Source organism: Mus musculus, chromosome 4 (genome assembly GCF_000001635.26).
Source record: "Mus musculus strain C57BL/6J chromosome 4, GRCm38.p6 C57BL/6J".
In the NCBI taxonomy this organism is placed as follows: domain Eukaryota; kingdom Metazoa; phylum Chordata; class Mammalia; order Rodentia; family Muridae; genus Mus; species Mus musculus.
Window position 1 is genome coordinate 60,404,395 of NC_000070.6, and position 12,571 is coordinate 60,416,965.

Below are 12,571 nucleotides of genomic sequence, written 5' to 3' on the forward strand. Positions count from 1 at the left end.
GTTTCAGTGTATCTAGTTTTATGAGGAGGTCCTTGATCCCCTTGGAATTGAGCATCGTAGCAGTAGATAAGAATGCATTGATTTTCTTTCTTCTACATGCTAACTGCCAGTTGAGCCAGCACCATTTGTTGAAAATGCTGTATTTTCCACGGGATGGTCTAGCTCCTTTGTCAAAAATCGTGTGACCATAGTTGTGTGGGTTCATTTCTGGGTCTTCAATTCTATTCTATTGATCTATCTTCCTGTCAATGTACCAATACCTTGCAGGTTTTTTTTTTTAATCACAATTGCTGTGTAGTGCAGCTTGAGGTCAGAGATGTTGATTCCCACATAAGTTTTCTTATTGTTGAGAATAGTTTTTGCCATCCTAGGTTTTTGTTATTATAGATGAATTTTCAAATTGCTCTTTCTAACTCGATGAAGAATTGAGTTGGAATTTTGATGGGTATGCATTGAATTTATAGATTGCTTTTGGCAAGACGTTCATTTTTACTATATTAATCCTGATCATGATCCAGTTCATGATCATGGGAGAACTTTTCATGTTCTGGGATCTTTGACTTCTTTCTTCAGAGACTTGAAGTTCTTCTCATACAGATCTTTCACTTGCTTAGTTAGAGTCACATCAAGTTATTTTATATTTTGTGACTATTATGAAAGGGTGTTGTTTCTCAACTTTCTTTCTCAGCCTGTTTATTCTTGGAATAGAGAAAGGCCACTGATTTGTTTGAGTTAATTTTATATCCAGCCACTTTGCTGAAGTTGTATATCAGGTTTAGAAGCTCTGTGGTGGAATTCTTGGGGTTAATTAAGTACACTCTCATATCATCTGCAAATAGTGATAGTTTGACTTCTTCCTTTACAATTTGCATCACTTTGACCTCCTTTTGTTGTCTAATTGACCTGGCAAGGACTTCAAGTACTATATTGAATAGGTAAGGAGAGAGAGGGGACCCTTGTCTCATCTCTGATTTCAGTAGGTTTGCCTGAAGTCTCTCTCCATTTAGTTTAATGTTGTCTACTGTTTTGCTGTATATTGCTTTTACTATGTTTAGATACGGGCCTTGAATTCCTGATCTTTCTAAGACTTTTATCATGAAGGGTTGTTGGACTTTGGAAATCCGTTCTTGGCATCTAATGAAATGATCATGTGTATTTTTTTCCTTTGAGTTTGTTTATATAGTGGATTACATTGATGGGTTTCCATAAATGAACCATCCCTGCATCCCTGTGATGAAGTCTACTTGATCCTGATGTTTGATGATTTTGAATTGTTTTTGGATTAGTTTTTGGAGAATTTTATTGGGTAGTTTTTGTATCGATATTCCTAAGGAACATTGGCCTGAATTTCTATTTCTTTGTTGGTTCTTTGTGTGGTTTAAATATGAAAATAATTGTGGCTCTATGGAACAAATTGGGTAGTGTTCCTTCTGTTTCTATTTTTAGGACTACTTTAAGGAGTATTGGTATTAGGTCTTCTTTGAAGGTCTGATAGAACTCTGCACCAAATCCATCTCATCCTGGGCTTTTTTAAGGTGGAAGACAATTAGTGGCTGCTTCTATTTCTTTAGGGAATTGAACTGTATAAGATCCTGATTTAACTTTGGTACTTGGTATCTGTCTAGAAAATTGTCCATTTCATCCAGATTTGCCAGTTTTGTTGAGTATAGGTTTTTATTTTTTTAAAGTAAGACATAATGGTTTTTTGTTTTGTTTTGTTTTGTTTTGTTTTGTTTTGTTTTGTTTTTTTGGATTTCTTCAGTTTCAGTTGTTATGTCTCCCTTTTCATTTCTGATTTTGTTAATTAGGATACTGTCTCTGTGCCCTCTAGTTAGTCTAGATAAGTGTTTATCTATCATCTTGTTTTCTCAAGGAACCAACTCTAGGTTTGGTTGACTCTTTGACTAGTTCTTTTTGTTTCTACTTATTTGATTTTAGCCCTGAGTTTGATTATTTCCTGCTGTCTTCTCTCTTGGGTGTATTTGCTTCTTTTTGTTCTAGATCTTTCAGATGTACTGTCAAGCTGGAAGTGTATGCTCTCTCCAGTTTCTTTTTGGAGGTACTCAGAGCTATGAGTTTACCTCGTAGGGTAGGACTGCTTTCATCCTGTCCCATAAGTTTGGTTATGTTGTGGCTTCATTTTCATTAAACCGAAAAATCTCTAATTTCTTTCTTTGTTTCTTCCATGACCAAGTTATCATTGAATAGAGTGTTGGTCAGCTTCCATGTGTATGTATGCTTTCCATTGTTGATGTTGGTATTTAAGACCAGCCTTAGTACATGGTGATCTGATAGGATGGATAGGATTATTTCAATCTTCTTGTAGATGTTGAGGCCTGTTATTTGACTGGTTATATGGTTAGTTTTGGAGAAGGTACTGTGAGGTGTTGAGAAGAAGGTATATTCTTTAGCTTTAGGATAAAATGATCAACAGATATATGTTAAATCAATTTGGTTTATAACATCTGTTAGTTTTACTGTGTTGGGAGCCGCCCCCACATTCGCCGTCACAAGATGGCGCTGACATCCTGTGTTCTAAGTGGTAAACAAATAATCTGCGCATGTGCCAAGGGTATTTTACCACTACTTGTACTCTGCCTTTCCCGTGAACGTCAGCTCGGCCATGGGCTGCAGCCAATCAGGGAGTGATGCGTCCTAGGCGAAAGATAACTCTCCTAAATAGGGAAGGGGTTTCGGTTTCGTTATTGGGGCGCTTTCGTTTTGGGGCTTGGGGCTTGCGCTCCGGGCTCCTAAAGATGTAAACAATAGAGCTCTTGCTTGCGCTTTTGCGCTCTGCGCGCTGTCGCTCTGGCTCCTAAAGATGTTTAGAATGGGGCTTTCGTTTTTGGGGCTTGGGGTTTTGCGCTCCTGCTCCTGAAGATGTAAGCAATAAAGTTTTGCCACAGAAGATTTTGGTTTGTTGTGTTCTTCCTGGCCGGGCGTGAGAACGCGTATAAGAATTGGTGCTGAAACCCGGGACGAGAAAACCCCGGGAAGAGAAAACCTGGGACGAAAATTACCATCACCGGCGCAAGGAAGATCCCTCATTCCAGAACCAGAACTGCGGGTCGCGGTAATAAAGGTTCCCGTAAAGCAGACTGTTAAGAAGGATTCAACTGCATGAATTCAGAACTTTTCAGCTGGGGGAACAGAGTACCAGTGAGTACAGCTTTACAAGGTAAGTCTGGTCTTGAACTTTCTAAGGAAATTCAAGACAGTCTATCAGAAGTAAAGTGGAAAATGGCTTTACAAGGTATGTTTGGCCTTGAATTTTTTCTAGTGTTAGGAGCCCTTTTGTTCCTTTTCACATGTTATCAGGTGATTAAGATAGGGCTGAAAATTCTGGATGAAATTCAGGGCAATCTATCAGAAGTAAAGCGGGGAGAGAGAGTAGGAGCAAAGAGAAAATATGGTACACAAAATAAGTATACAGGCCTTTCCACGGGTCTTGAACCTGAGGAAAAGTTTAGGTCAGGTAAGAATACCTGGGGAGAGATTAGAAGGAAGGAAAAGAAAAAAGAAAAGAAAAAAGATCGATTAGCGGAGGTCTCTAGGAGATACTCGTCACGAGATGAGCTCAGGAAGCCAGCTCTTAGTAGCTCTGAAGCAGATGAAGAATTCTCCTCTGAGGAAACAGACTGGGAGGAAGAAGCAGCCCATTATCAGCCAGCTAATTGGTCAAGAAAAAAGCCAAAAGCGGCTGGCGAAAGCCAGCGTACTGTTCAACCTCCGGGCAGTCGGTTTCAAGGTCCGCCCTATGCGGAGCCCCCGCCCTGCGTAGTGCGTCAGCAATGCGCAGAGAGGCAGTGCGCAGAGAGGCAATGCGCAGAGAGGCAATGCGCAGAGAGGCAATGCGCAGAGAGGCAGTGCGCAGAGAGGCAGTGCGCAGAGAGGCAGTGCGCAGAGAGGCAGTGCGCAGAGAGGCAGTGCGCAGACTCATTCATTCCCAGAGAGGAACAAAGGAAAATACAACAGGCATTTCCAGTCTTTGAAGGAGCCGAGGGTGGGCGTGTCCACGCTCCGGTAGAATACGTACAGATTAAAGAACTCGCCGAGTCGGTCCGTAAATACGGAACCAATGCTAATTTTACCTTGGTGCAGTTAGACAGGCTCGCCGGCATGGCACTAACTCCTGCTGACTGGCAAACGATTGTAAAAGCCGCTCTCCCTAGTATGGGCAAATATATGGAATGGAGAGCGCTTTGGCACGAAGCTGCACAAGCGCAGGCCCGAACAAACGCAGGTGCTTTGACTCCAGAGCAGAGAGATTGGACTTTTGACTTGTTAACGGGTCAGGGAGCTTATTCTGCTGATCAGACAAACTACCATTGGGGAGCTTATGCCCAAATTTCCTCCACGGCTATTAGGGCCTGGAAGGCGCTCTCCCGAGCAGGTGAAGCCACTGGGCAGTTAACAAAGATAATCCAGGGACCTCAGGAGTCCTTCTCAGATTTTGTGGCCAGAATGACAGAGGCAGCAGAGCGTATTTTTGGAGAGTCAGAGCAAGCCGCGCCTCTGATAGAACAGCTCATCTATGAGCAAGCCACAAAGGAGTGCCGAGCGGCCATAGCCCCAAGAAAGAACAAAGGCTTAAAAGACTGGCTCAGGGTTTGTCGAGAGCTTGGGGGACCTCTCAACAATGCAGGTTTAGCGGCTGCCATCCTTCAATCCCAAAACCGCTCCATGGGCAGAAATAATCAGAGGACATGTTTTAACTGCGGAAAGCCTGGGCATTTTAAGAAAGATTGCAGAGCTCCAGATAAACAGGGAGGGACTCTCACTCTTTGCTCTAGGTGTGGCAAGGGTTATCATAGAGCCGACCAGTGTCGCTCTGTGAGGGATATAAAGGGCAGAATCCTTCCCCCACCTGATAGTCAATCAGCTTATGTGCCAAAAAACGGGTCATCGGGCCCTCGGTCCCAGGGCCCTCAAAGATATGGGAACCAGTTTGTCAGGACCCAGGAAGCAGTCAGAGAGGCGACCCAGGAAGACCCACAAGGGTGGACCTGCGTGCCGCCTCCGACTTCCTATTAATGCCTCAAATGAGTATTCAGCCGGTGCCAGTGGAGCCTATACCATCCTTGCCCCCGGGAACCATGGGCCTTATTCTCGGCCGGGGTTCACTCACCTTACAGGGCTTAGTAGTCCACCCTGGAGTTATGGATTGTCAACATTCCCCTGAAATACAGGTCCTGTGCTCAAGCCCTAAAGGCGTTTTTTCTATTAGTAAAGGAGATAGGATAGCTCAGCTGCTGCTCCTCCCTGATAATACCAGGGAGAAATTTGCAGGACCTGAGATAAAGAAAATGGGCTCCTCAGGAAATGATTCTGCCTATTTGGTTGTATCTTTGAATGATAGACCTAAGCTCCGCCTTAAGATCAACGGAAAAGAGTTTGAAGGCATCCTTGATACCGGAGCAGATAAAAGTATAATTTCTACACATTGGTGGCCCAAAGCATGGCCCACCACAGAGTCATCTCATTCATTACAGGGCCTAGGTTATCAATCATGTCCCACTATAAGCTCCATTGCCTTGACGTGGGAATCCTCTGAAGGGCAGCAAGGGAAATTCATACCTTATGTGCTCCCACTCCCGGTTAACCTCTGGGGAAGGGATATTATGCAGCATTTGGGCCTTATTTTGTCCAATGAAAACGCCCCATCGGGAGGGTATTCAGCTAAAGCAAAAAATATCATGGCAAAGATGGGTTATAAAGAAGGAAAAGGGTTAGGACATCAAGAACAGGGAAGGATAGAGCCCATCTCACCTAATGGAAACCAAGACAGACAGGGTCTGGGTTTTCCTTAGTGGCCATTGGGGCAGCACGACCCATACCATGGAAAACAGGGGACCCAGTGTGGGTTCCCCAACGGCCCCTATCCTCTGAAAAACTAGAAGCTGTGATTCAACTGGTAGAGGAACAATTAAAACTAGGCCATATTGAACCCTCTACCTCACCTTGGAATACTCCAATTTTTGTAATTAAGAAAAAGTCAGGAAAGTGGAGACTGCTCCATGACCTCAGAGCCATTAATGAGCAAATGAACTTATTTGGCCCAGTACAGAGGGGTCTCCCTGTACTTTCCGCCTTACCACGTGGCTGGAATTTAATTATTATAGATATTAAAGATTGTTTCTTTTCTAGACCTTTGTGTCCAAGGGATAGGCCCAGATTTGCCTTTACCATCCCCTCTATTAATCACATGGAACCTGATAAGAGGTATCAATGGAAGGTCTTACCACAGGGAATGTCCAATAGTCCTACTATGTGTCAACTTTATGTACAAGAAGCTCTTTTGCCAGTGAGGGAACAATTCCCCTCTTTAATTTTGCTCCTTTACATGGATGACATCCTCCTGTGCCATAAAGACCTTACCATGCTACAAAAGGCATATCCTTTTCTACTTAAAACTTTAAGTCAGTGGGGTTTACAGATAGCCACAGAAAAAGTCCAAATTTCTGATACAGGACAATTCTTGGGCTCTGTGGTGTCCCCAGATAAGATTGTGCCCCAAAAGGTAGAGATAAGAAGAGATCACCTCCATACCTTAAATGATTTTCAAAAGCTGTTGGGAGATATTAATTGGCTCAGACCTTTTTTAAAGATTCCTTCCGCTGAGTTAAGGCCTTTGTTTGGTATTTTAGAAGGAGATCCTCATATCTCCTCCCCTAGGGCTCTTACTCTAGCTGCTAACCAGGCCTTACAAAAGGTGGAAAAAGCCTTACAGAATGCACAATTACAACGTATTGAGGATTCGCAGCCTTTCAGTTTGTGTGTCTTTAAGACAGCACAATTGCCAACCGCAGTTTTGTGGCAGAATGGGCCATTGTTGTGGATCCATCCAAACGTATCCCCAGCTAAAATAATAGATTGGTATCCTGATGCAATTGCACAGCTTGCCCTTAGAGGCCTAAAAGCAGCAATCACCCACTTTGGGCGAAGTCCATATCTTTTAATTGTACCTTATACCGCTGCACAGGTTCAAACCTTGGCAGCCACATCTAATGATTGGGCAGTTTTAGTTACCTCCTTTTCAGGACAAATAGATAACCATTATCCAAAACATCCAATTTTACAGTTTGCCCAAAATCAATCTGTTGTGTTTCCACAAATAACAGTAAGAAACCCACTTAAAAATGAGATTGTGGTATATACTGATGGATCAAAAACTGGCATAGGTGCCTATGTGGCTAATGGTAAAGTGATATCCAAACAATATAATGAAAATTCACCTCAAGTGGTAGAATGTTTAGTGGTTTTAGAAGTTTTAAAAACCTTTTTAAAACCCCTTAATATTGTGTCAGATTCCTGTTATGTGGTTAATGCAGTAAATCTTTTAGAAGTGGCTGGAGTGATTAAGCCTTCCAGTAGAGTTGCCAATATTTTTCAGCAGATACAATTAGTTTTGTTATCTAGAAGATTTCCTGTTCATATTACTCATGTTAGAGCCCATTCAGGCCTACCTGGCCCCATGGCTCTGAGAAATGATTTGGCAGATAAGGCCACTAAAGTGGTGGCTGCTGCCCTATCATCCCCGGTAGAGGCTGCAAAAAATTTTCATAACAATTTTCATGTGACGGCTGAAACATTACGCAGTCGTTTCTCCTTGACAAGAAAAGAAGCCCGTGACATTGTTACTCAATGTCAAAGCTGCTGTGAGTTCTTGCCAGTTCCTCATGTGGGAATTAACCCACGCGGTATTCGACCTCTACAGGTCTGACAAATGGATGTTACACATGTTTCTTCCTTTGGAAAACTTCAATATCTCCATGTGTCCATTGACACATGTTCTGGCATCATGTTTGCTTCTCCGTTAACCGGAGAAAAGGCCTCACATGTGATTCAACATTGCCTTGAGGCATGGAGTGCTTGGGGGAAACCCAAACTCCTTAAGACTGATAATGGACCAGCTTATACGTCTCAAAAATTCCAGCAGTTCTGCCGTCAGATGGACGTGACCCACCTGACTGGACTTCCATACAACCCTCAAGGACAGGGTATTGTTGAGCGTGCGCATCGCACCCTCAAAGCCTATCTTATAAAGCAGAAGAGGGGAACTTTTGAAGAGACTTTACCCCGAGCACCAAGAGTGTCTGTGTCTATGGCACTCTTTACACTCAATTTTTTAAATATTGATGCTCATGGCCATACTGCGGCTGAACGTCATTGTTCAGAGCCAGATAGGCCCAATGAGATGGTTAAATGGAAAAATGTCCTTGATAATAAATGGTATGGCCCGGATCCTATTTTGATAAGATCCAGGGGAGCTATCTGTGTTTTCCCACAGAATGAAGACAACCCATTTTGGATACCAGAAAGACTCACCCGAAAAATCCAGACTGACCAAGGGAATACTGATGTCCCTCGTCTTGGTGATGTCCAGGGCGTCAATAATAAAGAGAGAGCAGCGTTGGGGGATAATGTCGACATTTCCACTCCTAATGACGGTGATGTATAATGCTCAAGTATTCCCCTGCTTTTTTACCACTAACTAGGAACTGGGTTTAGCCTTGATTCAGACAGCCTTGGCTCTGTCTGGACAGGTCCAGATGACTGACACCATTAACACTTTGTCAGCCTCAGTGACTACAGTCATAGATAAACAGGCCTCAGCTAATGTCAAGATACAGGGAGGTCTCATGCTGGTTAATCAACGCATAGATCTTGTCCAGAAACAACTAGATGTATTATGGCAAATAGCTCAGCTGGGGTGTAAACAAAAGTTTCCGAGATTGTGTGTTACTTCCATTCAGTATGAGAATTTTACTAGGGCAGCTAATTTGTCAAAAAGTCTTTTTCAGTATATGTTACAGAATTGGACGGCTGAATTTGAACAGATCCTTTGGGAATTGAGACTTCAGGTCAACTCCACGCGCTTGGACCTGTCCCTAACCAAAGGATTACCCAATTGGATCTCCTCAGCATTTCCCTTCTTTAAAGAATGGGTGGGATTGATATTATTTGGAGATACACTTTGCTGTGGATTAGTGTTGCTTCTTTGGTTGGTCTGTAAGCTTAAGGCCTAAACTAAGAGAGACAAGGTGGTTATTGCCCAGGCGCTTGCAGGACTAGAACATGGTGCTTCCCCTGATATATCTATGCTTAGGCAATAGGTCGCTGGCCACTCAGCTCTTATACACCCACGAGGCTAGACTCATTGCACGAGATAGAGTGAGTGTGCTTCAGCAGCCCGAGAGAGTTGCATGGCTAAGCACTGCAGTAGAAGGGCTCTGCGGCATATATGAGCCTATTCTAGGGAGACATGTCATCTTTCAAGAAGGTTGAGTGTCCAAGTGTCCTTCTCTCCAGGCAAAACGACACGGGAGCAGGTCAGGGTTGCTCTGGGTAAAAGTCTGTGAGCCTAAGAGCTAATCCTGTACATGGCTCCTTTACCTACACACTGGGGATTTGACCTCTATCTCCACTCTCATTAATATGGGTGGCCTATTGCTCTTATTAAAAGAAAAGGGGGAGATGTTGGGAGCCGCCCCCACATTCGCCGTCACAAGATGGCGCTGACATCCTGTGTTCTAAGTGGTAAACAAATAATCTGCGCATGTGCCAAGGGTATTTTACCACTACTTGTACTCTGCCTTTCCCGTGAACGTCAGCTCGGCCATGGGCTGCAACCAATCAGGGAGTGATGCGTCCTAGGCGAAGGATAACTCCTCCTTAAAGGGGACGGGGTTTCCGCCATTCTCTCTCGCTGGCATCTCTCTGGCTCTGCGCGCCCTGCGCTCTCTCGCTGCCTAAAGATGTAAGCGGGGCGCTTTCGTTTTGGGGCTTGGGGCTTGCGCTCCGGGCTCCTAAAGATGTAAACAATAGAGCTCTTGCTTGTGCTTTTGCACTCTGCGCGCTGGCGCTCTGGCTCCTAAAGATGTTTAGAAGGGGGCTTTCGTTTTTGGGGCTTGGGGTTTTGCGCTCCTGCTCCTGAAGATGTAAGCAATAAAGTTTTGCCACAGAAGATTTTGGTTTGTTGTGTTCTTCCTGGCCGGGCGTGAGAACGCGTATAAGATTACTGTGTCACTGTCTAGTTTCTGTTTCCAGGATCTGTCCATGATGAGAGTGGGGTATTAAAGTCTCCCACTATTATTGTGTGAGTTGCAATGTGTGCTTTGAACTTGCAATGTGTGCTTTGAACTTTAGTAAAGTTTCTTTTATGAATGTGGGTGGCCTTGCATTAGGAGCATAAAAGTTCAGAATTGGGACTTTTCTTGGTAGATTTTTTTTCTTTGATGAATATGAAGTGCCCTTCCTTATCTTTTTTGATAACTTTAGGATGAAAGTCAATTTTATTTGATATTAGAATGGCTACTCCACCTTATTTTTTTGAGGGGGGGTGGACCATTTGCTTGAAGAATTGTTTTCCAGCCTTTTACTCTGAGGAAGTGTCTGTGTTTGTCACTGATGTGTGTTTTCTGTATGGAGCAAAATGTTTGGTCCTTTTTAAATATCCAGTCTGTTAGTCTATGTCTTTTTATTGGGGGAATTGAGTCCATTGATATTAAGATGTATTAAGGAATAGTAACTGTTGCTTCATGTTATTTTTGTTGTTAGAGTTGGAATTATGTTAAGATGGCCTTCTAATTTTTTGGTTTGTTAAAAGATTACTGTCTTGAGTTTTCTAGGGTTTAGTTTCACTCCTTTTGTTGTAGTTTTACATTTATTATCCTTTGGTGAGCTGGTTTTCTTGAAAGATATTTTGTAAATTTTTTTTATATCATGGAATATATTGGTCTCTCTAAGGTAATTGAGTGTTTTGCTGGGCATAGAAGCCTGGGCTGGCATTTGTGTTCTCTTAGGGTCTGTATGATATATTTCCAGGATCTTCTGGCTCTTATACTCTCTGGTGAGAAGTCTGGTGAAATGCTGAAGGGTCTGACTTCATGTGGTACTTGACCTTTTTCCCTTACTGCTTTTAATATTCTTTCTTTGTTTTGTGCATTAGGTGTTTAGATTATTATATGACAGGAGGAATTTCTTTTCTGGTCTAATCTATTTGGTGTTCTCTCTGCTTCCTGTGTGTTCATGGGCCTCTTTTTTTTTATTATTATTTTAGGTCAGGAATGTTTTCTTTTCTTATTTTTGAAAATATTTACTGGCCCTTTAAGTTGGGAATTTTTGCTCTTTTCTATACCTGTTATCCTTAGGTTTGTTCTTCTCATTGTGTTCTGGATTGCTTGGATGTTTTGAGTTAGAAAGTTTTTGCATTTTGCACTTTCTTTGACTGTTGTGTCAATGTTTTCTATGGTATCTTCTGTACCTGAAATTCTCTCTTCAATTTCTTGTATTCTTTTGCTGATGCTTGAATCTATGACTTCTGATCTCTTTCCTAGGATTTATATCTCTGAAGTTTTCTCCCATTGTGATTTCTTTATTGTTTCTACTTCCATTTTTAGATCCTGGATAGTTTTGTTCAATTCCTTCACCTGTTTGGTTGTGTTTTCTTGTAATTTTTTAATGGATTTTTGTGTTTTCTCTTTAAAACCTTCTCCCTTTTAAATCTGTTCTCCTGTATTTTTTCAAGGGAGTTATTAATATCTTTCTTAAAATCTTCTATCAGCATCATGAGATGTGATTTTAAATCCAAAACTTGCTTTTCCAGTTGTTGGGGGTATCAAGGACTTGCAGTGGTGGGATAACTGGATTCTGATGATGCCAAGTATCATTGGTTACTGTATGTAAGGTTCTTGCCCCTGCCTTTTGCCATCTGGTTACCTCTGGTGTTAAATGGCCTTGTAGTCTCTGGCTCGAGCTTGTCCCTTCTGTGCATCTGTAAGCCTGTGCCTATACTCCCTGGAGAATGCTCTATCCTGGCTGAACTTGTGTACAGAGGGCTGTGGAACAGCCCAAGCTCTGGGAGTAGATGGTGACTGAAGGGATCCTGTCCCAGCTGCTCCACTGTTTCTGTGCCCTGCACACCCTTGCTGGTCATTCCCTGGAGTGTTAATGGAGAGAAAGTGTCTACTTCACCTCCCAGCCCTCCAGTGAAAGCACTCTTTAGGGGAACAGTTCTTTCCTGTCCTGGCCTTTGCACAGCTGATAATCTTTATAAAAGGAATGAAATAAGGAACTCCTATAGGGTTAAGGAATGTCTCAATAAGCTCTAGGTTGGGTGTAATTGGGAAATTACACTTCAGTGATTAAATAGCCCATTATATCCTATTTCTAATAAGTGGACACAAACATAAAGCTAACTCTGCTATTGGTAAAGAAGTAGCTGTCACTGATTTTAGCCAGAGGACAGACACCATTTTAGATGGCACAATTATCTTGTGTTTCCAATCTCAGGAGGATGGTGCCCAATGTTGATATTTTGTGAGGTTATTTATTCCTGATAAGACATTTGGGCCAACCATGAGCATCAAGCCAGCTTTTGCAAGTTGAAACTCCTAGATCTAGCAGTCAGACCAGTCCTTAGGTGTCAACAGCTGCTTTGATATTTAGAATGGTTGGTCCTGTCACAGCAGCTACAGGTATTTGTGTTCTTTCTGTATGTCATGTAAGGTTGGGCATCTGTCTTCAAATTCACCCTGCTTCAGCCCTTGTTATCTGAGGGTACATGCTC